At 40.1% G+C, this 23,700-nt stretch overlaps 1 protein-coding gene across 3 annotated transcripts in view; it reads right to left on the reverse strand.

Annotated features, from left to right (window-relative positions):
* LOC310896856 (sulfotransferase 6B1-like) overlaps window positions 1-23,700 on the reverse strand; it is a 113,383-nt gene that overhangs the window by 35,005 nt on the left and 54,678 nt on the right. The window lies entirely within an intron of this gene.

Genomic DNA, 23,700 nt, shown 5'->3' on the forward strand with positions numbered 1-23,700 from the left:
TATAATATTTTAATGATTCTCATCTAATAGATCATGGACCCTGGAAGAAATACATACATGCCTATTCAGACTGATTACAAAGTAAACTAAATGGAATAATATATTATATATATATCTATTGATTCCTGAACAGGAAATCTTGGCAGCATGCCCACATCTCACAGTTGAACTTTCAACTGCTCATTGCAACCTTTATTTTACCTTGTGCAGAAACAAAAACATAGCCTATGTGAGAGAACACTGAGGATGCCAGTCTTGAAAAATGAATATCCCAGTTACACAAATAGTCAGCAGGGACACCACAGTTTCTGAACCAAATTACTGTAATAGTAATCAGGATAGCTACTCAGAAATGAGAGAAAATGGGGAAAAAGAAGGAAAAAAAATTGTGGTGTGAAAAATTGAAAGCAGAATAAACAGTGCAAAAATAAGTAGGCAAAATGAGGCCATCCAAAATGACTGATGTGAACGAAAAGAAGTGCGGACACTCAAAGCCTAACCCAGCCATTCTGTGAGCTCACTTCTCCAGCGTGAGTGAGTGAATGGATGTAGGAGAAGCAAAACATTGCAACACAAAAGCCAGCTAGCATCTGCAGAAAAGCAGGTGGTAGGTTGGCAGGAGCTTTCTACCTTATCAGCCACTTCAGAAGCATGGCTGTACATTACATAAAGTTGTAAAGCAATTTTGATAATATCCTTGTGATACTGACGCAGCTAAGTAGTATTAGTAACGGTTACCAAAGGTTTATATAAATTCTTCTAAATGACTATTAGCATGCAGACTGAAATATCAATGACCCTAAAATAAGAATGTGTAGAGCAAACTCTGATGAGATGGTAGGAGAGATTTAGAGAGTGCAGGCACAGGTTGAAGCAAGCAGCCCCAGGCCTATAGACAGACATTTTGAGTGGCTGGTTATTCATGACTACAGGAATACAACTATGAGAGAAACCAATTTCAGGGCCTAACAAAATAAATAACCCTGCAGTGCAGAAGTATGATTGTGTTAATGAAACCATTGATAACGCTATGATGAGGTTATATCAAAGTTTTTTTAAGGAGACCAGGAACCTTATGGTGAATAATTGTATACGCATCTAAAACATATAAAAACATATTACATATGCCCATAACTGATTATTTTGAACAAAGATTTCTTTTAAAATGTACAAAGACTGCTACTGAAACATATATTTGTGCAAGCACCAATGCTTCAGAGTCAGGCTTGCAGAGATGATCACTGTGGTACCCAGCAGTAGTGTACATGTATTATCTTACTCAGGGGAAATATACCTGTGACGCTTGTGTTTGGTCTACAAGGTTTGACTGTAATTTGGCTGCAGCAGTACGGACTAGTAACAAAGTGAGTGAAGAGAAGGTTTTACAGGTGATGAGCTAGTTTTTTTGGGAGATTCAGTTTCCTGATAAGGTCACAATATGGGCATGAAACGCTCTTTGAGCTTCTGCTACCCTGGTGTCTGGACCAGGGTGGGAGATTTGGGACCCCAGGCTCAGTGGCCTGATGGAGCATTGAAAGGAAGCCAGTCATTTGTGGTGTCTAATCAGAGCTCTGGCTGCAGGCTTGCCTGTTTGGATAAGCTAACGTTGACTCAGCCAGGCTGTGAATGTATAGCTCAATAGCTTACCCTGAGCTAACTTCCAAGGTGGACTCTGAAGCTGCACACAAAGTTTTAGAGGCATTTGCAGTGAAACATAGGTACTTGTTAAGTATAAAATTGAAAGAAAAAAAAAATAAGTTGAGAGAAGTTATTCCAAAGTTAGTATACTTTTGGTGGGTCATATTTCTGTTGTGTTGATACAATCACATCAGCCCCAGTTAATGCAAAATAATGTAAAGCCTACCCAAGCAATTTTTCTTCAGGACCCCCAGAGGCGTAAACACTACATTCTTCCCAAAGCATAGCAGAAACTCAATATTTTAATTTGAGACAGCATTACAAATTTCAAAGCAAATTGCAGAGGGAAAAAGCATATTTCAACTCTATAGGACAACCCCAACTGCCTGTTTTGGACAAAGGGTTTGAAATTCTTTGTTTACAGTTAGGTGGTTTTTTTTTTGATTTCCATGTTTGAGCAGTAGAACTAACGTATCTCAATTTCTGCTCCATCTGCTGTTTGAATGAGGGAAAGGGATTCTGGCAAGCTTAAGTAATCTACTGACTGCCTCAATTTTTGGGGTGTTAATATTAAATTTCTCCCTATAAAATCCATCCCCCTACTATTTGGATTAGAATTGCCATTCTAAAAAGACATTTCATTATTTTTGTCAATGATTCTTTCTGTCTTTGACATTGTTAACATGCTTTTATTACTTAACTGAGGCCTGCCTCCATCCAGTGGCCTCCCTCCATCCAGGATCTGGAAAGAGGATAAATCACCTTTTCATTGACAGCCATTCTCCCGGGAACCTTCTCATCACAGCTGTTCGATGTGTGGTCACTTCGAGGAGCCATCTCAGCACAGAGAGGTGTGCTGGCTCCATAGGTGCAAGGGCAGCCAGGTGCTGTCTGTTCCTCTGTGTGTCTCAACACTGCATTTAATTCACAGCACAGCTTCCCTCACAATACATATAGGCTTTCGGATTTATCACCTGGCCCACACTGCTTTAGTACAGGGACCAGGAGAAGAGCCATGTACTGGGGTAACTTTGAGGGATAAAGTTAGTGATGTTAGTGACACTAGTGACGTACCATGGATTTTAGCACATCTTTTCATCAGATGAGATTGAATCTATTATATTTTATTACTTCTAAAAGAATGCCTAATTGCAGACCTGTACTTGTGCAAAGCTTCCTTCTCAACTAACTTGCACTGGACTAATACCTTTGATTGACACCATTGATGAATGAAACCCAAATAAGGATCAGGCCACTGAATTATTCCATCCAGCATCCAGAAGCATAAATATACATATAGCATGCTGCTGATTGTCCAGTACTCTGCACGCCATCAGCTTTTCCTGAGCTACCTGCCTTTGAGAAACACTTCTCTCAGAAAGCTTGAACTCAGCTAATGAGAGCAGAAGTGAATGACAATTTTCTTCCACTTGACCCCACAAGCAAAAATTGCAGAGGCTGGGCTTCTGCAAACATGTTGTCTTGCTATGGCTACTCCCCACATCAAAGTTTATTGATTCTCTGGGATATGTATTTTCCCCTCAGAAATATTCCCTGACTGCTCACACAGCAGATTTCCACGTCAACACTGGACATCATTTTTTGTGCTGTGAGACATCCAGTATGTGTGTAAAAGAAGTTGAAGAGATTTCTCCATCATGTTTGTCTGTCTCCTGCAAAGAAAGAAATGCTGCTTGGAGACACTTAAGATTTTAGCAAGAAGTCCACTGAGCATTTAAAGAATTTATTCAACTTCTCTTCTGTGTGATCCCTAAGGAGAATAATAGCAAATTTCATCTAGACAGCATACTGGCATTTTCTAGGCAGTGGGATGTGTACTGGACTAATGCTCAGGACTCCTGAGTTCAGCCCTTGACTCCGCAATGGCTGGGTGACAATGGCCTTGCCACTGTTTGTCCAGCAGAGGTGAAACAAGATATTGGTAATGACCTCCTTTGTGATCTAGAGTCAAAAGACATTACAGAAGGACCAGGACCATTCTCTTCAAAGCAGTGAGTTAATAGCAACATATTACATCTTTTCACAGACCAATAAAGTTGAATTTGGAAGTTTTATTTGGGAGGTAAAAGCTTGTATTGATGGCATCAGTGTGAGAGCTTTGCAGTCTTAGCTCTCTTCCCTTTTTCTGACTCCTGCATACAGATGGCTATGTGTAGTTGAACAAGTTGTAGTATTGATCCAGTAAGACAGAATAAAATACTGACAAAATAATCAAGTGGAGATTATTTGTTTCCTCTCTCAAGAAGAGAGAGGGAAAAAAGGAATCTGAAACTACTTATAACTTCTTGTTATATTTGTAATGCTTTGCAGAGTTCAGTCTTTGGAAACACAAAAGATAGTCCTATCATAGTCTTCTTGCCAGTATGTGTTGTGCACTGCACCCTAAACCCAGATGCTGGGTTGCTCACCTGCGACCTCGTACCTGAAAGAGTGGTCACAGCCTGTCATTGGGGGATGATTTTCCTCTGCATGTGGTGTCCCAAACTATGCATGTTGCCATGGATTGGAGGACTCCTGTCCCTAACTCTCCTCCTTGGTTCCCAAAATGCATCCAGATCCCCTCATGGAAGGGGTGGCAGAGTTGTAAGCATGAGTTCTCAAGGACAACAGGGGCTGCTTGAGCCAATCAGAGCAGCACCTTCAAGCAGCTGCCTCAGATACTTGTCTCCAAATGTCACCCTGGTTAGTGCAGCCTAAGATAAGTCACAACCAGCATGCTCTTAGTTACCTTGGAAAACCTTACACAGAAGATACGTGTTTGTTAGGATCTCAGTGCCCCAGGTATTTCAGTGTCCTGGAGAGGATGGATTTATTTGGCATAAATCAGTTACTTAAATATCCTTTTTAGGTAAAGCCAGGCCAAGGCAAAAATAAACCAAAGCATATATGAAAAGTAGACAACAAAGGTTTGCAAACGCTTCTGAAAACCAGGAACAAGGAACCATTTGCACTGGGATTAATCTTACCCAACTTTAGTGCCCACCCTCATGGACCTATGAGCTTGCTCGCTAAGCTCCCTCTGAGATAACGGATAGCTAGTCTACTAGGTATGTACAGAGGGGTTCTGATGTGGTCACTTGGCTCACTTTGTCCATGTCAAGACAGAGGCATTTCAGGATGTGGCTCCCTTAATTTAGAAGTGAACAACCGTCTGAGATGAACTGTACCCTAGAAAAGCTAATTTCTCTTTGCTGATCATAGAGGAACTTGGGGAACAATCCAAAAAGGGACGTCTGTGTCACAGAAAACTATGCTGGGTCAGGTAATTATAGCAAGGCCTTCCCACTGGATGAGGAAACGTTTGAACAATGCAGAGAAGCCTCTTTATACTTTACCCTTTATAGTTCATTTACTCCCAAGAAGAACATACAGCCATACCTCATATGGACACGAGGTTACTTATAAATGGTACATTACCTTGACAAGACACAAACAGCCAGTCACTAAGAGCAATATGAAGTCCTCACTCATGTTTCTGGAAAATATTTGTGACCAAAAAAAAATTGTGCAATGTAATCTGGATGGTGTCTCATGCCACAAGACTTCTAGTTATAAATCCTGCAAATACCAGCTTGCTTTGTAGACAGGCACTGGGGCAAGGTCGTGGCACATAAAGGTATTTCATGATGGCAGGTCCCTAATTTATTAAGTGTATGTCTTTCCAGCTGTCTGCTAATGAGCATTTGTAACTAACCTGGGTGTGTCACAAATGCTTTCTTGTGTTTGGTTTGTTTTCTGTTGTTGTTTTTGTTTTTTGTTTTTAAGTGTCCAATTTGACAAAGAAAAGGCACAAGCAATGCACACCCAATCATCTCTTATAAATTTGTTTTGACAGATTTAACCTACCTCCTCCTGTCTGTGAAGTCAGTGAAAATATTCTGATCTTTCCTTGATGTTCTTGGATATTGTTGAATGATATCTGCTGATAACAGGGGATTTCCTCCCATGGAGCAGAAGGAATAACTGGCATACATAAAGCACAAATGTTAAGTAGAGTGAGGACTCAGAGGGAACAGGGATGATTAGCTGAGGTGGTTGCAGCAGTGGAGGAAGAGAGGATGTAGCACACCAATCTAGGAAATCTGGCTTCATTAGCTCTGCTGCTCTGTTGCAAGTTTGTTTTAATTTGCAGATCACCAGGGTGAAGAAGCGGCATTGCTAGGGTCAAAGAGTGTAAAATTCGTTAAGTAGAAGCCCCAGCAGTGTTACTGTGTCTGCTTTCACTTCCTTTTACTGGAAATTAATTCTTTGCAGACAACAGTAGAACACTCTTCCTAGAAGAGATCTTGTCTTAGCCATGTGTATGAACGTAGATTTTGTTTCTATTATTACTTTATTTAAAAATGAGACATTCAGGGTGCACTGCAGGGTTGTGAGCTTTCACGGATTCACATTGTATTATTTCTGCTCCAGGGCTAAAGGAATATAACTTTACCTTTCAGGAGATTTCTTACAAGATTGCTTGTTGAAATTTTTAATCAGCTTCCTGCAAATACATTGCCTTGAAAATTTTGTGGAAAACTTGTTATCAGGACTGTGTCCTAGTCTTCCACTTCTCCGGGTAAGAATAAGATATTCCATTATCTCTGGCTTGAGCACCAGCTGAGCACCAACCCATAGCTTGTGTTGTCTTTTTTGGTGATCTGCATGCAAGAGGTACAGAAATCTGACTCTCTACAACCTGCCATAGCAGAAGAGTGGAAAACTAGTGGCATATTCAATTTCCTAACAGAAGTACATTCCTTTAAAAGTCAGCTGATGTCTCAGAGATTAAATATAATGAACAGCAATGCTTTCACAAAAGCATGATCAGCTGCCATGGAAGTCAGGTGTATGGCCCCGGAAAGACAAAAACAGAAGCATTAAGTTCCCAAATCCTACTATCAGCTATGTCCTGCAGTAAACAGGTTTAGCAGTCCATTGTGCCTTCATGAAAGGTGGTAAATTTATAGTCGTTAGGAGAGAGAGTGAAAGGTCCCACCTAGGAAAGCCATCAAAAATCCAAGGCCTAAAACACCAACAACATCACTTTCTCAAGGTGAAAGTAAGCACTGCCTGTGCCCGCATCCTTTCAGCACTTCTGAGAAGATGAAGCATCTTGTAACAAGCTTGGTGTTATTACCTGTTTTGCTACAAGAGACACAGGGGGGAAAAGCCAAACACCTATAAGAACTGTAAAGAAAAATAATTTTTCTCAGAAATCATTCTGCTGTCTCTTGACACAACGTGATATCACCATCTTGTTCTTGGCTTCTGAAGCAATTAGGAATGCTGCTTGTATGTTAATTACTACAGATTCTTAAAATAAATGATATTCCTTTCCAGAAGTCATTAGGATATGAGGAAATCCTGCATTAAATCTGTAGATTAAAGATCTGTTCTGGATTCAATTAATTTATGTGCGTAACTGAATGGCTTTAATCCTGAAGTGAAAGTGTGAAATAAAGGCTCCCTGTCACTGTGTGAACAAAGCCAAACTGACACTAAAGAAGGTAACAAAGTAGGTAAAAAATATGGACAAGTTACCTTTCCTGGGTCCCAGAAAACTGAATTCTGCTCCCATGCTTACCATGATATTGCTAAAGGATTTGGGGTAAGACTCTAGAGTGGGATCTTTACATTAGGTGATTTAGGTGAAGAAGTTCCATTTTAGGCACTGATGTATCTCATGGAAGTTTCTGTCGTCAGTGTTTCGCAGGCGTGCAAATGTTTACCTTTGGATGTGCCTGACCATTCTCTCAGTAGACTTTTGCATCCCCCAGTCCATCTGCTTCACATGTTTAGCAAGGTAAGGCATATATGTCATCCTAAAGACAGGTGAGTGCTATGCACCATGGTCTCTGATTCCCCCACATGACACTATATTCATATATGCATGTTTGTAATTTATTGGGACATCAGAGTTGTTGCACATTCTGTACATGTTCCCAGGACGGAGAGCACTGTCTGTTAAGTCAGATACTGCTCATTAAGTTAATTGTGGATTGGCAGAGGAGAAGGAGAACGACACCAGTTTATAAGGGGAGGAATCAGAAGAGATATGAAAGGGACAGAGAAACTTACACTTCCACACATTAGAAGGTGGATACGAATATAAAAAGCAAGAAGGATTGCCTTGGAAATCCCACTATTTGTTTCATTCCAAAACAGGAGTAAATGAAGTATCAGGACATGTGGGAGATGTCACATTGATTGGAAACAAAATAAAAGGTTTTCCATCTTTCCCACACTGCTGCTCCCAGGTGGAGGATTTTTTCAGTGTTGTTGAAAGCTTTATATGTTTACACTTCTTTTCTTCACCACCATCAAAAAAAAATAAAAAAAATCCTCTGCTGTGGAAACCATCTGTCTTACTAGGATGGAAACATTGACCTGGTTCTGTGGAGATGGAGATGGTAAGTTTCTCTCCGTGGATGCATTACATTTCATTCATTCAGAGGGAAACATGCAATGATTCTGTGAGGTACCTCCTTTATTAAGACAGGTTTAAAAACCCTTAATGTAAGATGAAAAGCAATGATTCCATGGAAGGAAGGATCACTCTTGAAGTGTTCTGACTGGCATTTCATTTAATACATATTTCTTCCCAGAAGAGCTGCATCACTTGTCTCAAACAGCCAAGGCAATTATCTTCAGAAGAGCCAGAGTTGTCCACTTTTTAAAAAATACATTTTCTTGGCTGGCAGTATCCTGCTACAGTCCACTGACTGGTGTAACATTGTAGGCTCTTCTCCGGTGAAAATACGTTATAATTTTAGACATACAACCCAGGCAAGACTAAAATGGAGGAATGTATGTTTCTTTGAAGGCTGTTTGCTAACAGTAATTGCTTTTACTTCCAATAAATTTGTCAAGAACTCCTCTAGAACTTATCTGGCAGAGCTATATGGAAAGTAAAAAACAACTTTCAGAGATAAGTCTTTCAAAAACAGTATGAAATTCATCAGGTAAATTATTCAGCGGTTCAACCACTGAACTATTAGGTTCAAAGCTGGTGGCAAGGAAATCTTGCTGCCATTTGTCACACAGAAGACAGGTAAGACAGATCAGCATTAAAACAGAGAAGCCCAGACAAATCAAACCTGATTTTAATGAACACTCTGTATTCTACTTCTGGATCCAACTTCTCTAAGAGTCAGGCCTATCTTCAATACTACATCTATGGAAGTTTCCCAGAACAAAGCCACAGGCTCAAGTCTGGAGCACATGGTGGGTCTGTCCTCCTTCTGCTCCATTCCACTTTAAATTCACAGAACTTGAATGGGCCATGACAGCTTGTTCTTTAAATACAAGAATATCTTGTGCTGAAAGCTGAAATGCGTGTTGGAGACATAGACGTACATACTATTTTTGACCTCTGGAAGTCTGTGTTCATGACTTAGTTCTACACGGAGAGGCAGTGGGAGGCAGTCAGGTATGGCTGGAGGACCGTGGGGGCTTCTGACTCATTTCTAACTATGCCTCTTCTGTCCTCCTACACACTCACTTACCATCTCACAAGCTAATAGATGTAGGAGGCCTAGTACTCCAGAACAGGTGTCCTCAGACACGGTCTGCGTGAACCTGGGCAGTGAACAGCTAATTTTAAAAGTTCTTTAAAGGAACACAGGTAGTAAAAATATTCAGTGGCCAGAAGCTAAAATTCAAATGAGTAGTGACAGTTCAGTAAAGCAGGAAAATACAGACACCAGCTAAAGGGAAATATTCATCCTCTCTCAATCCTTAAATTGGAATATTATAACTTTAAAAAATAATAATAATAAAAAACCTATTTCAATTTAACTAAAGTGTGTTGAAGTGCATAGGATTGTCTCAACTAGAAGAGGAGATTATTTCCATAAACAACTGAAAATATCAAGGGAAAGTCCCTGTATCAGGTCACATAATGAGACAGACATGTGATGCCTGATTATATGACCCCAAATAGGATGCCAGATCTTTTCTTCCTGCTCTTCTCCTGCAGAGGTGGGAGGGGGTAGTTCCCAGTGCTGTGACCTGGGAAACAGACAGAGGAGAAATATACATCTATATAAAACTCTGGGAAAGTCTGCTGTCTGGTTTTAGATGTTGCAACAGATCCAGACAAACTAGAGTATTGTTACCAGAAAGTCACTGATTTTCCTCTGTGTTTGGCAATCTCTGCGAGCAATGTCCCTGAAGAAGCAAGGTGAGCTTACTGCTATCAGTGATTAGGACCTTGACCTCTCTGCGTGAAGCAGCCACATCACAACTGAGGTAGGAGAGATCACAGCATTTCCTACCAATACCCCTCCTTCGGAAGGTCTCTTACATATTTTGTTGTATATGGTGAATAAACAGACTGAAGTCAAAAGATTGTGTCCTAAGGGTACGATACAGAGGCATGTAGTTTAACAAGGAAAGGAAACAAGTGATCATGAATTATGGAAAGCTTTGCTGAGCTGTGGGTGCTGTAAATATGTAGAAAAGCAATGTACTTGCAAATCTCTATTATCTTGCAGTTTACTTCCCTATTGAGGGAAGTTTCTCTGCCATCATATGTATGTTTCTCTGCTGTTGCATATATGTCATAAAGAACAAGATGACGTATCCATTGAACTGCTTTTTCAAATTGGAGTTTCTATCTGTGCTCCTAGGAAAAGCAACATCTTCATAATTTTCCAGACTACTGGCAAATATAAAAAGTTAATCTAATGCATCTCTGTGGGTCTTTCATTGTTGTTTCTCTGTGCCTTTATTTCTTCATCTCACTAGGTGTGTGGCACTCCTTCAGGTATGAGTAAGGCTAAATTGGAATAGAAAATACATAAGTGACACCACTGCAGCCTGTCAAATGAGCTTGTGTACATATGCTGTATTTTTCCCCACATGATGGCCAAGCCAGCTCTATGTTTTTGCCTGTGTTTTACAGAGAATGGAACTGAATTTAAGGGTATCTGGAAGGAAGACCAGAAATAGTATCATAGAATCACATAACAGTTTAGATTCAAAGGGTCTTTAAAAACCATCTAATTACAACACCACCACTCCCTGCCATGGGCAGGGACACCTCCCACCAGACCAGGTTGCCCAAAGCCCCATCCAGCCTGGCCTTGAACACTTCCAGGGATAGGGCATCCTCAGCTTCTCAGCTTCTCTGGGCAGCCTGTTCCAGTGCCTCACCACCCTCATAGTAAAGAATTTCTTCCTTATATCTAATCTAAATCTACCCACTTTTAATTTAAAACCATTCTTTCTTGTCCTATCACTACACTCCCTGACAAAGAGTCCCTCCCCAGCTTTCCTGTAGGCACCCTTTAGGTACTGGAAGGTCATTATAAGCTCTCTCTGGGGCCTTCTCTTCTCCAGGCTGAACAATCCCAGCTCCCTCAGCCTGTCCTCACAGGAGAGGTGCTCCAGCCCTCTGATCATCCTCATAGCCCTCCTCTGGACTCGCTCCAGCAGGTCCATGTCTTTCTTGTGCTGGGGGCCCCAGAGCTGAACACAGTGCTCCAGGTGGGGTCTCATGAGAACAGAACAGAAGGGGACAATCACCTCCCTCAACCTGCTGGCCACGCTGCTTTTGATGCAGCCCCGGATAAGTTGGCTTTCCGGGCTGCAAGTGCACATTGCCAGCTCATGTTGAACTTCTTGTCAAACAACACCCCCAAGTGTTCTATGAATATAAAGGTATCTGGAAGGAAGACCAGAAAGAGTTTTAGCATGACAGAGAACAGGATATTCAATAGTTGCTTTCTTTTCTTCTGAAGAACAGAAAATAACCCCATGAAGAAATTTTGTGTCTCAGAATAGAAGAGAAAACCAACAACAAAAAGCAGACATAGATTAGAATTCTGAAATCATAAAATCTTCTTCAGGTTGCAAAGAGACCTTAATTCCCACATAGTCAATAAGACACAAGATATCAGATTTTCCCTTGTGTTTTCAGTTCAGAACATTCCCCTTCTTCTTCTTGACTTCCTGTAGTAAACTTTCATGCAACACTGCTGTTCACTGTTAATCAGATATTTTACTCTGTCTTCGATTAGTGAGGGGATAACAGTGCTTTGGCATTTTTCAACATACAAAGTACTCTTCAAGTTTGACCTTGGTTAATGACTGCCTTCTCTGATTTTTTTCAGAAGACTAAACCTTGGCTGTTTTATTTTATGGAGTGTTTTTTTTACTCATTGAGGACTGAAGGACTCTTCCTCTCCATTGCACAAAGAGTTGGGTAGCCAGAGAAGACTAATTGAAAACCAGCCAGGAAGAACCCTGTATGGAAAGGCTTTTGCTACCACAGGAAATTAAGAAGCTGGCAGGAGAGGGACGGACTTGTTTTGTGATAAAGACCTATTTATATTCTGAAGTGCAGCTTGGCTGAACTGTTCGAAAGCTGAATTTTCTGTAAGGGAAAAATGTCAAGAAAAAAGAATTGTATCATCTTTAGCTTCAGATATGAGTTTCTGTGCATGGCTACTCTTGTTCAAAAAACCAAAACCAGAACAAAAATACTTCTTTTCTCAAAAACAATGCCTACTGAATAACCAAAATCTTAAATGGCTTTTTATTGCTTCAAAGTCAATGAATTCTCAGAAGCAAAGCTCTTATGTTTTGAAATGGCCTTTGAATTCATGTGCTCTGTTTCTTATGCTGTGCAAAGTCCATGACCCTAAGAAATTGTAGACATATTCTGCATATCTATATGATCCTCCATATTTTTACATTTATCATTCTCCCCACCTGACTTACAATTCAGGAGTCTCAGTGCAATTAAACCCTGAATGCAATTAGTGTGTTAGGATGCAGCTGCTATAGGCAACAGATATATCTTCAGTGAACAAGCTAAGCAAACTGAACTTCTTCACTGGGGGCTTCAGCCACAATGCTTATCAGTTTGTTACAGCATCTGCAATAATCCTCAGCAGCTGCAAGTACTAAGAAAACTGGAAATGAACTGGATAAGCCAAGAGCCTACTGTCAAGAAAACATTAACTTGCTTACATTGCAAAAATATCAAGGCAGATTTTTCCTTGTTTTCTTCAGGACTACATTCTGGATCCAATTAAGGCCCTAAAACAGGAATAACTTATGGGGAGTCTGAAGCTCTGACTGCTTGCTCTCCTGTGATCCGTTTGATTTCCTTTGAAATCCTATAAATCTAAGGGCATTCCCAACACCCCTGATCCCTTCTTTTTTCTGATATCTGCTTCAGTTGCTAAGTGCCTCACTCTTCCTACCACCTACTATTTATGAGGCTCTTTCAATTTCTGACTAGATAAGATATAGGACCTAAAATAATACTGACAAAAACTTTTTAAGGGAGCATAGCTGCACTGATACATTTTAAGCTCCTGAGTCAAACAAATTGATACTCACTGAGATTCATACCTCTGGCATGTCATCTAATCATTTACTTGCATGGAGGTGCTTATTTCGACATCTGAAGTGTGGAGCTTTCCTATCAGGACACTGTACCTCAGCAATCTGAGTCTAACATCCTGTGGTTAGGAAAAAAAGCACAACACAACAACTTGCATTGAGACTGTCTTGAAGCACGTCCATTTCTCTAACACTGCTGTCTGCATGAAGTCAACAGCTGTGCCATTTACTATATGAAGTACTGAAGGAGAAAAGTAAAGAATAATGTGTTAATAGCTGCCATTGATGTGGGCTGTTATGAACCATTTTAGCTGCTTGATGTACTGCTGAAAGAGTCATTTTCTGTGAGAAACCACAGGGCACAGAGATTTAGGAAAAAGCATTCAACTGCTATAATCTAAGCCAAAATTGACCATAGTGTCTCCACTGGACACAATGTGTTGCACAGTGAATCACTGTACAGGTATGCTCTGGTGAGTCTGGAAACTAGGATTCACTGAGTAGCTTTCTTTTCTCAGTGGTTTTTAATTATAACAGCAAATTCTTTCAATATTTTACTTCTACTACCTGAAGTACCTGAAGTCTCCCTGCCACCATAGCTTCCTGCCTGACTGTTATTTTCTCTCCTAAACTGTGGTGTTTATTCATTTATATTTAGAAAAGAGCTGATATGTTTATTCCCAGCAGAGACTAGATTTAACGTTGTGAAAGGAATGGTTGTGAAAGCTGAGGATGTTCAACCTTCTGCAGGAGTTGTGCTCTTTTCTGATTCTTCCCACCCTTGATCTGGGCTTGTCATATTCTCTTTCATTATAAATGGCATGGACAGAAGAGGGGAAGGAATAGTAATATCAGATAGAAGTACAAGATAGAAAAATATGCAAGACAACAGCAAAAGAATTACAGAAGTCATGAAAGCTCAAACCAAGAAGGATTTTAATTAAGCTAAAAATATTTCAGTTGGTAATATGCTGATGCTTTATATATTTAGATGTACACTTTCTATAAACACCTGTGTAAATCTACCTTCATCTTTTTTATTGTGTGTTCAGGTGTGAGAACAATACAGACTGGCAAAGTAATCAGCTGCTGTGGGGTGGTTGCGATGCCACATGCACAGTGGCTGAGTCTCCTGATTGTGAAGGGACATAACAAACTTCCTAAAAGCAACTGGAATTTTTCATTGGTGGAGACAAAGTTTCTTTGTGTTTCTCCTTGTATATATCAGAAGTAAAGAGCTATCTTAGACTTTGATGTGTTAGAGACTGAAACCTAGACTCTTTACTTGAAAAAAAAAAGCAGCATTTTAAAGTAAATCATAGAATTACGGAATGGTTTGAGTTGGAAGGGACCTTAAAGACCATCTCGTTCCATCCCCCCCAACTTAGGCAGGGACACCTCCTGCTAGATCAGGTTGCCCAAAGCTCCATCCTGCCTGGCCTTGTAAACCTCTGGGGAGGGGGCATCCACAGCTTCTCTGGGCAGCCTGTTTTGATGCCTCACCTCCCTCTGAGTGAAGAATTTCTAAATCTAAATGATTTAGAAGTGAAGATTTTTCTAATTCTAAATCTACTCTCCTTTAGTTTATACCCTCTTTTAGTTTAAAGTCATTCCCCTTTGTCCTATCACTACACTCCCTGACAAAGAGTCCCTCCCCAGCTTTCCTGTCTCCCCTCTTTAGGTACTGGAAGGCTGCAGCGAGGTGTCCTTGGAGCCTTCTCTTCTCCAGGCTGTACAACCCCAACTCTCTCAGGCTGTCTTCAAGGAGAGGTGCTCCAGCCCTCTGAACATCTTTGTGGCCCTCCTCTGGACCCACTTTAGCAGATCTATGTCTTTCTTAAGTTGTAGGCCCCATAGCTCGATGCAGTACTCCAGATGGGGTCTCACAATAACAGGATAGAGAGGGACAATCACGAATCACGTCCCTCAACCTGTTAGCTGCACTTTTTTTTGATACAGCCCAGAATACTGTTGGCTTCCTGAGCCAAAATGGTTAATCACAGTCAGTATATGGTCACAAGAATAAAGACAGCTTGAACTAATGCTTTTGATTTTTTTAAATTATACTGGAAGAACACACTGCTAATTGTGGGAGCTCAGGTGGCTGATGGAGACTTGCTAAGCCACATCACCCTTAAAAATATATGTTCAACTATGTAGAAAATTTTAATTTCTTCTACTGCTAGTAAGAAATACAATGAATAAAAGCCTTATCAATATCCTGCAGTGGAGTATCGAATACAACAGCACTCTGGTTTAACCTAATGCTGGTTAGATACAGCTGTCCCCAAATTAATCTTTTGTATCAAAAGAAAATCACTCAGCAAGAGATTTTGCCATTGGCATGCCATGTAAACACATAAAAACACTGACAAATCGTATTACCACAGCCACTGCATTGCACAATATTATCAACATAATAGAGATGTAAATGAAGTGTTGGGTCATTCTGATACTGGCAAGACTATGAACCATTTAATAAAAAAAAACCAACCCTCTTCCCCTGGAGTGCAATGATACATAAGACTGTCTACCTTCAGACAAAAATGAAAAATATACATGCAATGGAAGCTGAAACTTGACCAGGAAAGCTAATGCTTACCCTTTATTTGGCAAACCTATTTTATTGTGTATTAAGATGTACTGCTCAAGTAATTCTCATGAGGGAAGGATGAGGAAAGATGAAGTATTATGATTTCTTAAAAAGTCAGGATGGACTTTAAAGAATGTTGATGGAAAGCAATGATATTAATAAAGCTTCACATTTCACATATAACTCATCTTTTCCATAGTCTCTAATGCATTGGTTTTCTCATATAATAAAATGTTTGTAACTTTATGGATTGTGAAGTAAGCTGAATAATTCATATGAATGTCACTGAGACATTTTGCCACTAATTGTGGTGATCCAATCCTATTTTCTTCCACACTGGTATCAGAAAGTCATCAGATAATGGATTTAAATACATGCAACAGATTAAGATGGTTACTTTACAGACTGTTCACCTAGATTAAAAGAAAATGTCTGTAAGTATATCAAGGAATTATATATAAGATTAATAACCATGATGACAAAGAGGAAAATGTGTTGGTACAAATCTAATGATCAACCTTCACTCACGCATGACCGGGGTATCATAGCATGGTAATCTGAAGTCATAACAGACATACCCAAATTGCATTTTGAAGCTGTTCATTTGGTGGAGCCTGAGACCTCCAGTCTCACAGTGGGATTCAATGCACAGCTGTTGTGCAGCCATTCTGTGGCAAAGGCTTCATATATAGAGGCAGAGTAGCTGGGAACAGTGCCTGCTTCTTGCTGCTAGAATGAATAAAAGCTTGTTGGCTGTGCTGGCCAACTTCACTAAGTATTGATTAAAGCAATTTAGAACCCAATTAATCAGACATGAATTACCAGCCTGGGGAATTTCTGAAGCTGCAACATCTCAAGTGGGAAAACTTTGACGTATCTTCGTAATACTCCTCTATCTAGATCTCTCTCTTTACAACAAAAGAAACCAATAAAATTCCTGAGCATCATCACAGCCAGAGAAGCTATTTTTCCCCAGCTTTTTATCTTCTTTGGAACATAATATTCTAAGTAGCAACTTCTAAGAACATCTTCTCCTGCCCAACCCCTGTTGTGTCAGCTTTGCTGAATAGGTACCAATAGGATCATATTGTCCTCTCCCTTCAGAACTTTTACCGGATACTTGCAGAATTATCATTTATTACTTTTTAATAAATCACAAGTACACTGCTTAAGTGAAGGGGAAAGCATACCCTGCTATGCAATCCATAAACTACCACAAAAATCTCAATAAAGAAGATCATTAAGAGCTGTGTGATTGCAGTTATAGCTCTGTCGTGGGACAGGATGATATGTTCACAAATTGTCCTAAGGAGAAACAGGTCATTAACCCTGCACCACTTGCTGAATCCTACAGGAAAATACACACACACACCATTGTTCCCCCTCCTTATGTCCTCCCACTTAGTTACACTGAATCTTCATTGTGCCAAGCTAAACATTTCAGAGGAAAAAAAAAAAAAAAAAAGAAAAAAAAAGTTAATTGAGCTGAAGGGCCAGATGCAGACCATTCGTATGAGAACCAGTGGTATGTCAAATAGTGCCTGAATTCGTCCCTCAGCTGATCAGACCGGGGGTCTTCTGGCCATGAACAGAGCAAATGAAAACAAGTCTCCGCAGGAAAAAAAACAAAAGCCTGCAGGTCAGCTTCACAGGCCTTTTATCATGACTACAGTCCTCAAAACACATCCTGCCTTCCACCTTTTATCTCCATCTCAGTAGATGGTGTGTCATGACTTCCCCTGAGGTAACTTCTCTTTCCTGAACAAATCTTGATGTATCTCTCTTGTATCCTGAGGAGAAACATCAGGACACTTTAGTTTCTTCCAGGTAGCTACATAAACATCACCACACTGCATGGTAGAGCTCTCATGTTATTTCCAGTGTTTTCTAAAACTTAATTTTCTCTTCCGCTCTCCTCTTTCTAGTTTACACTGCTTAACTGAACTTCAGGTCCCCATAGACTTCTCCCAGTCATGGGTGGTTTGTGACATGAATTAGAGGAGTCAATCCTGAAAAAACGAAACCAGCTGTAGTTTTCCTTCTTTCCAGGCTTTTGCCAAAACACCACAAGCACCTCAGATTTTAAAAAAATGTCACTACTGCATTTTAAGATTTCAGCCAATTTATTTCCTGATAGGAAAGACAATACCCAAGGATGGGCTCCAGGAAGGCAGGTAAAGTCTTCTGGTTTTCTCCCCAGTCCATTTAGTCAGCATCATGCTGGCAAACACAGAGCCAACCTGAGCCCTGCCATGGTCAGGACAGCTCAAAGTGCCAGATTCTCCTGCAGCTTGGTCAACACAGAGAATAGGATGAAGCTAATACCTGTCCCCTTTGTTTACACCGACTTTGACAGGAGCCTTTTTCACTTCTCATGGCAAGACTAACATGACAAAGGAGTACTTTTTGGGGTGGCTTTGCCCTGTGTGAGCATATTGCAACAGGAGTGTTACTACAGGACATTCCCTGGCTGGGGCATCTCCTGCCACAGTGCTCCTCATGCCGCTTTCCAGCACAGTGCATTGCACGTGGGCTTTATCTGGAAGACTGACAAACAGTAGCTTCACGTATCCTGAAATGATGCACTTGACAATATCACACTTCAGATACGTGGCATTCCTTTGAGAGGTATTTTAACATAGTTAATTAGTAGCATTCATTAGTAATAAATGCAAAGTATGGAGATAAGCCAGGGCAAACACAGATAGGAGATATTTCAGCCTCTGCATGTTTCCCTTAAGAAAGTATATCTCTGTCATATCTGTTCACCAGTGGCAACAGCACACTGTCATCCCCTGGAAGGAAGCTTTAATTATTTAATGCCTGGGAAATTAAATAGACGGTCTTATTCATTTTGATATACTGCATGTAGGTTTGATTTAGTAGGAAAGAGATATCTTATTATTCTGCTGAGAAATGAATATAGCTACCAGCGAAATTAATTAACTACTATTTTAATGAACAAGTGGCTCAAATTAATCTCAAATCTAAATTGGAGTGTATTTGAATGAATATCAGTTGTGAGGTTAAGCCTCAAGTGAGGTTGCAGGTTCTTTAATGTTTTTGACTGGGGAAACTTCCTCCTCTTTGACTGATGGGAAGATAAGTCTCCTTCCCTTTCCACAAGGCCACTTGCTTAGGTCAGGTTCTTATGTGGAATGAATCAGCCTCTCTGTGCACAGCATCCAGAGGGACCCCACTCAAATCATCAATATCAACTTGTTAATACACAGGGAAAACAGTGAATTAGAAAGCAGCCCAGAGCCTCTAGCCCCATAGCCCAAACCAAAACAAATGCATGCTGTGTAGTAAGGATGTCCACCTTACCAAGGTAATGCTAGCTTGAAAACCAAAGCACTCACATGCTTCCCTCACACTGATTACCTAAGGAAAAAAACACAAAGTAAACAAACAAACAAACAAAAAGAAAAACCAACCCATGGTTGGATCAGCATCAGATACAGGCTTTACTCTGTTGCTAGCTACATGTGTTAACATGGATTTATGCAAGCAAAAGATCCAGGCCAGCTCCTTGGGATTCGAGAAGGACCGTGCTTAAAAATTGCTCAAGATAAACAAAGTTCATAGAATCAATCATAGAATATCCTGAGTTGGAAGGGACCCATAAGGATCATCGAGTCCAACTCCTGAGTTATAAGTTATATCAAAACACAACCACCACAAATGAAGACAGAGAGTTAAGGAGCCAGATGTTCATATCAAGATAGGGAGACAGCAAATCTGCTATTTTGCTCCTCTTTGGTTACAATAGATGTATTTCTGTCCTATTCTTTGCAATAATTGAAAATGGCCAAATAAATAAATCTTGTGCTGAAAGCATTTATTGGAGTTTTCTAGCATGCTCCTGAGATTACAAGGGTTTTCTTTACCTCCCTGCAAGAATTACCTCCTATGCACCCTTATACTGCAGAGAAAACTTTGTTGCAGAAATAATGAAGAGAGCTGTTCTTATAGATTACTTGAATTTATAAAGATCCTAGTAGCTTTTTTTTTTCTTTTTTTTTTTTTTTTTTGTGAAGAGCTCACTGCAGGGAAGTAGGAACAGGCATATCTGGATCACAGTGATTTTTAATAGAGACCTTTGATTCAAAATTAAGCTATTATAATGATGGCAAGGAGGTTGTTTTTTAGATGTAGGACAAGGTTTTCTCAGTACACAAGCGGGAAAGAGGTGCACAGCCTAGAGAACTATCCTGCAAGTGTTGCAAACTTGCTTTTCTCCATCAAATATCTATGCCAGATTAGTGATTGGTCAGAGACCCGGATATTGAAGGCTGGGGAATGTACTCCCTTCTGAGGAAAATAAAACAGAGAAAATTTGTTTCTGTTTTATATTGAGCCTATTGCAAATAGTAGTTGGCTGATTGCCTGGCAGGGTTTTATTTCAGATTCCCCGTAGGGTATCTGAGTACTTCAAGTTGCATCCAGATGTCCTAGACTGGCATGAAATCTTCTCCATAGAGATAAATAATGGGTATCTCTGTTATGCCTAGTATGCAGGACCAACAGAGAAATTTCCTAAGTGAATGCCTGTCAGTCACCGGAGTAGACACCAAAAACTGTTAGATTTTTCCAGTTTACAGTTATCTGTATGTATTAGAGGTAGGAATTGGCATTATATGATTGCTTTGTGCTTCATGTAACATTTGTTTAATCTTGTAAGCACACAAATGTCATAGGGTAATAGCTTCTATCTGTAAAAACACGCATCTGTCACTGTCTGATCTTACTGAATAATGAGTGACCACGAGAAGCGCAGGGATAGATGGACTGGTAGGACAGACATGAGCCAACATCTTCACTCAAAGCTGGGCTGAGCTTCCACTTTGCAAGTCAGTTTAGGAAACCATCCAGTCTGCAGAAGTTACCAGACATAGTGAGAGGCCACAGCCTGACTATGAAAATTACTTTTGTTACTATTTGTTTACTAAAGATTTTTTTTTTTTTTTAATTTTTAATCCAGCTGCAGGTCATGGCTTTGCTGGGACATCTCCTAGCAGAATGCCCTGCAGGTCACACCACAGGGGAGACGTCTGCAGATACAGACAGTAGCCTACACTACAGTAGATGAGCTATGGGTAAGTAACACTGTAGCGTCCTTACTTTGCAAGGACCTCAGCCAGGTCCCTACAAGGCCTGAATTCACAGGCAGATCCTTAAAAGCAAATCTGTATTACAGGCTGTACTCTGCTGAGAATTGCATAGCGTTATGACAGATCGTGTTGCTGTTTTCTTTGCTCCCCATGCTGCCTTGGAATCAGGCTTCCTCTCAGAGCAGAGCCGCTGGGAAGGCTCACCTGAATGCAGAGCGGCAGGTCTGCTGCATCTTAGCAGGAGTCATTTCCCATCCACCAGAGCCCCTGAAGGAGGCGTCAGACCCATATGCCTGCCTGCAAACGTCACTCAGATGAGAGAAAGGAAAAGGAAAGCTCCCCTGTGCCAGCACAGCATGCCCCAGATAAGAGTCACTGTTAATTTTCCCTCCCAATGTCCTACTGGATGGTGTGGGCACAAATGTGAAAAAAGACTTCAGAAACTGTGATATGATTTCTCTCAATGGGACTGCTACAGGCGTGTCAGGGACACGGGAGAGAAACATGTGAGAAGAGACATTTGCACACCCATTCTTTGCAAGCTGCTCTCCTGCAGCCCAGTAAATATCCCCATCGCACGCATTTTCCCATTGATGACTGCAGGCTACTCAGCTCCTTCGGATGAGGCTTGGTGGGCTGTGGGGTTGCTTCTTATTGTGGGTCTGAAAATGTTGCTCTCGGAAAAGAGAAGAATGAGAAATCCAGAGGGAAGGCAGCCACGTCATGGGAGCTGGTGGCCTTCCCCTGCCATCCCTGAAAACATCTCCTAATTGGTACCAGGGTTGTAGACACTACGTCAAAGAGAGATCAAAGACTAACAGCATAACTTAGAGCTGCTTTCAGACAGGAAAAAGCAATCATCCCTGAAGACTAGCTAAGTACATGTAAAGGCACAGGATCCAGGAGCTAATTCAGTATTTTCATACAAAAATGAAAGTGATGAAGTCAGCTGCTATCCTGCAATTATTCTGAAAAAGAAGGAGCCTGCAGGTATTATATTCTAGGGTGAGGAATAGTCCTAAAACCTCCTTTCTCCTTTGTCAGCACTCTGTGTTTCTCTGGCATGCATGCATATATATATGTGCATGCATGTAGAAGGAATGAAGGTACTATGGGTATAAAGCACCATGGATAGAACTGGTTAGAAATCCAAAGTGTATCTGATGAATGGGAATTATTGCTCACATTTTTCTTCCCATTTCCATTTGAAAGTTCTGTTGTGTTTTTTTTCTTTTTCTTTTTTTTTTCTCCCCATTTCCATTTGAAAGTTCTGTTGTGTTTTTTTTCTTTTTCTTTTTTTTTTCTCCCCATTTCCATTTGAAAGTTCTGTTGTGTTTTTTTTCTTTTTCTTTTATTTTTTCTCCTTTTTTTTAAAAATTAAACTGCTAAATAAAGCAGCTGGAGTCACATATCAATGGATGTATGTATTTGTGACTTTGAAATGTATCCATATCCTAAATCTATTTTGTATGCATGAATAAATGTGATATATATACTAACATCAACAGTAAGTGGCTTATATATATACTAACATCAACAGTAAGTGGCTTATTTAAAAACCTTTGAGAAAGATAAGCAATTAAAACTTAAGAGAAGCAAAGTATATGCACATTTTGGATCATTTCCTCTAACAATATTTTATGTTGGAGGCAAAGAAGGTGTCTTGGAATCCTGCTGAAATGCAAAGCTGTCATGTAAAATGCCAAATTATACGTGCACCTCGTGACTCCGAAACTGTGCAATTTCTACAACATGCTGCGTACAATTTAATTAAGAATCTTCATGCAGGGACTGTTGTCAGAGAGTGTACTTTTCTCTGCATGCAGTAGTTAATAGTAAAAAGAAAAATAAAAAAAGAAAAAGAAAAAAAAAGAAAAAAGAATAATCCAATAGAAAGTGGAAAATCTGCAGCCAGACTCCTGCAAAGCCTCTGAGATGCCAATTAAAAAAGATTAAATAAAACAGAATGTAATTTTGAGTTATTACTTCAAAAAACACATCCATAAATTATAAAGCACTGTTCCCAATGGGAAGTGTGCAGCAGCTGCATGCCTAATACATGCACATTAAGGCACTGGTGCCTTCGCAAGGGACTGCCGAATAGGAAATAACATTGTCCTCAAAGAAAAAATTATATTAAGCAAACCCCACGACCATGATTTAAAATCAGAGTGAATTAAGCTGAAGGATGGTGAGTTAACTGTGCTAGCCACAGTTAAATGCTTTGCTGCTCTGAAGCACAGGTACACCTCAAGGACTAGCACTGCCTCACATCCCCCAGTTCTGACCCCTTATCCTTTGCTACTAGGGTTTGTTTGAGCACCTCAAGCTTTTCAGCACCTAAAGTTTGAAAAGTCAGCCTCTCATATCTCCAAAACAGGATTTACACTTTGAAATTATTCAGCCATGCCGCTGAGATAGAGACACAAAACAGAAAGGAAGACAGAAAGAAGAAAATAGAATTACTTCCAAACAAACTTGATTTTGCAACATTGTGGTCTTGAGTAACACAGCAAAAATGAAGTGGAAGCTTTCCACAGCTGTTGGAGAAGAGAGCTCTTATCCTCAAAACTGTAATTATTGATTTTTATCAACTCCCCATTGCAGTAAGTGCTACAACATCTGTATGAGACATTTAAGCACTTTCATCTAATCCTAAAAATATCCCCTTTCCACCTGATTTTAAATGCATGACAATTTTATATATGGAAATTATATAAGATTCTGGCCACTGCAGGACCTTTAGCAAGTATAGTTTCAAACTTCTGGAGCATTCAGATAGGAGGATATCAATCACAGGCCAAAATTACATTATTTTTCTGTGTTTTTTTTTTCTGTAAAGCTTGCAGCATTTCTAGCACGAATGTTCACTTTCACAAAGACCTCTTTACTTTAGCATCCATGCAGACAGAACAACAGAACAGCCTCACACCAGCAAAACATGGGTGGCTAAGAAACCCTGAACTCTACTTATTTGTTGTGTGTTAAAATAAA

This window comes from Anser anser (genome assembly GCF_964211835.1).
Source record: "Anser anser genome assembly, chromosome: 1".
Classification (NCBI taxonomy): domain Eukaryota; kingdom Metazoa; phylum Chordata; class Aves; order Anseriformes; family Anatidae; genus Anser; species Anser anser.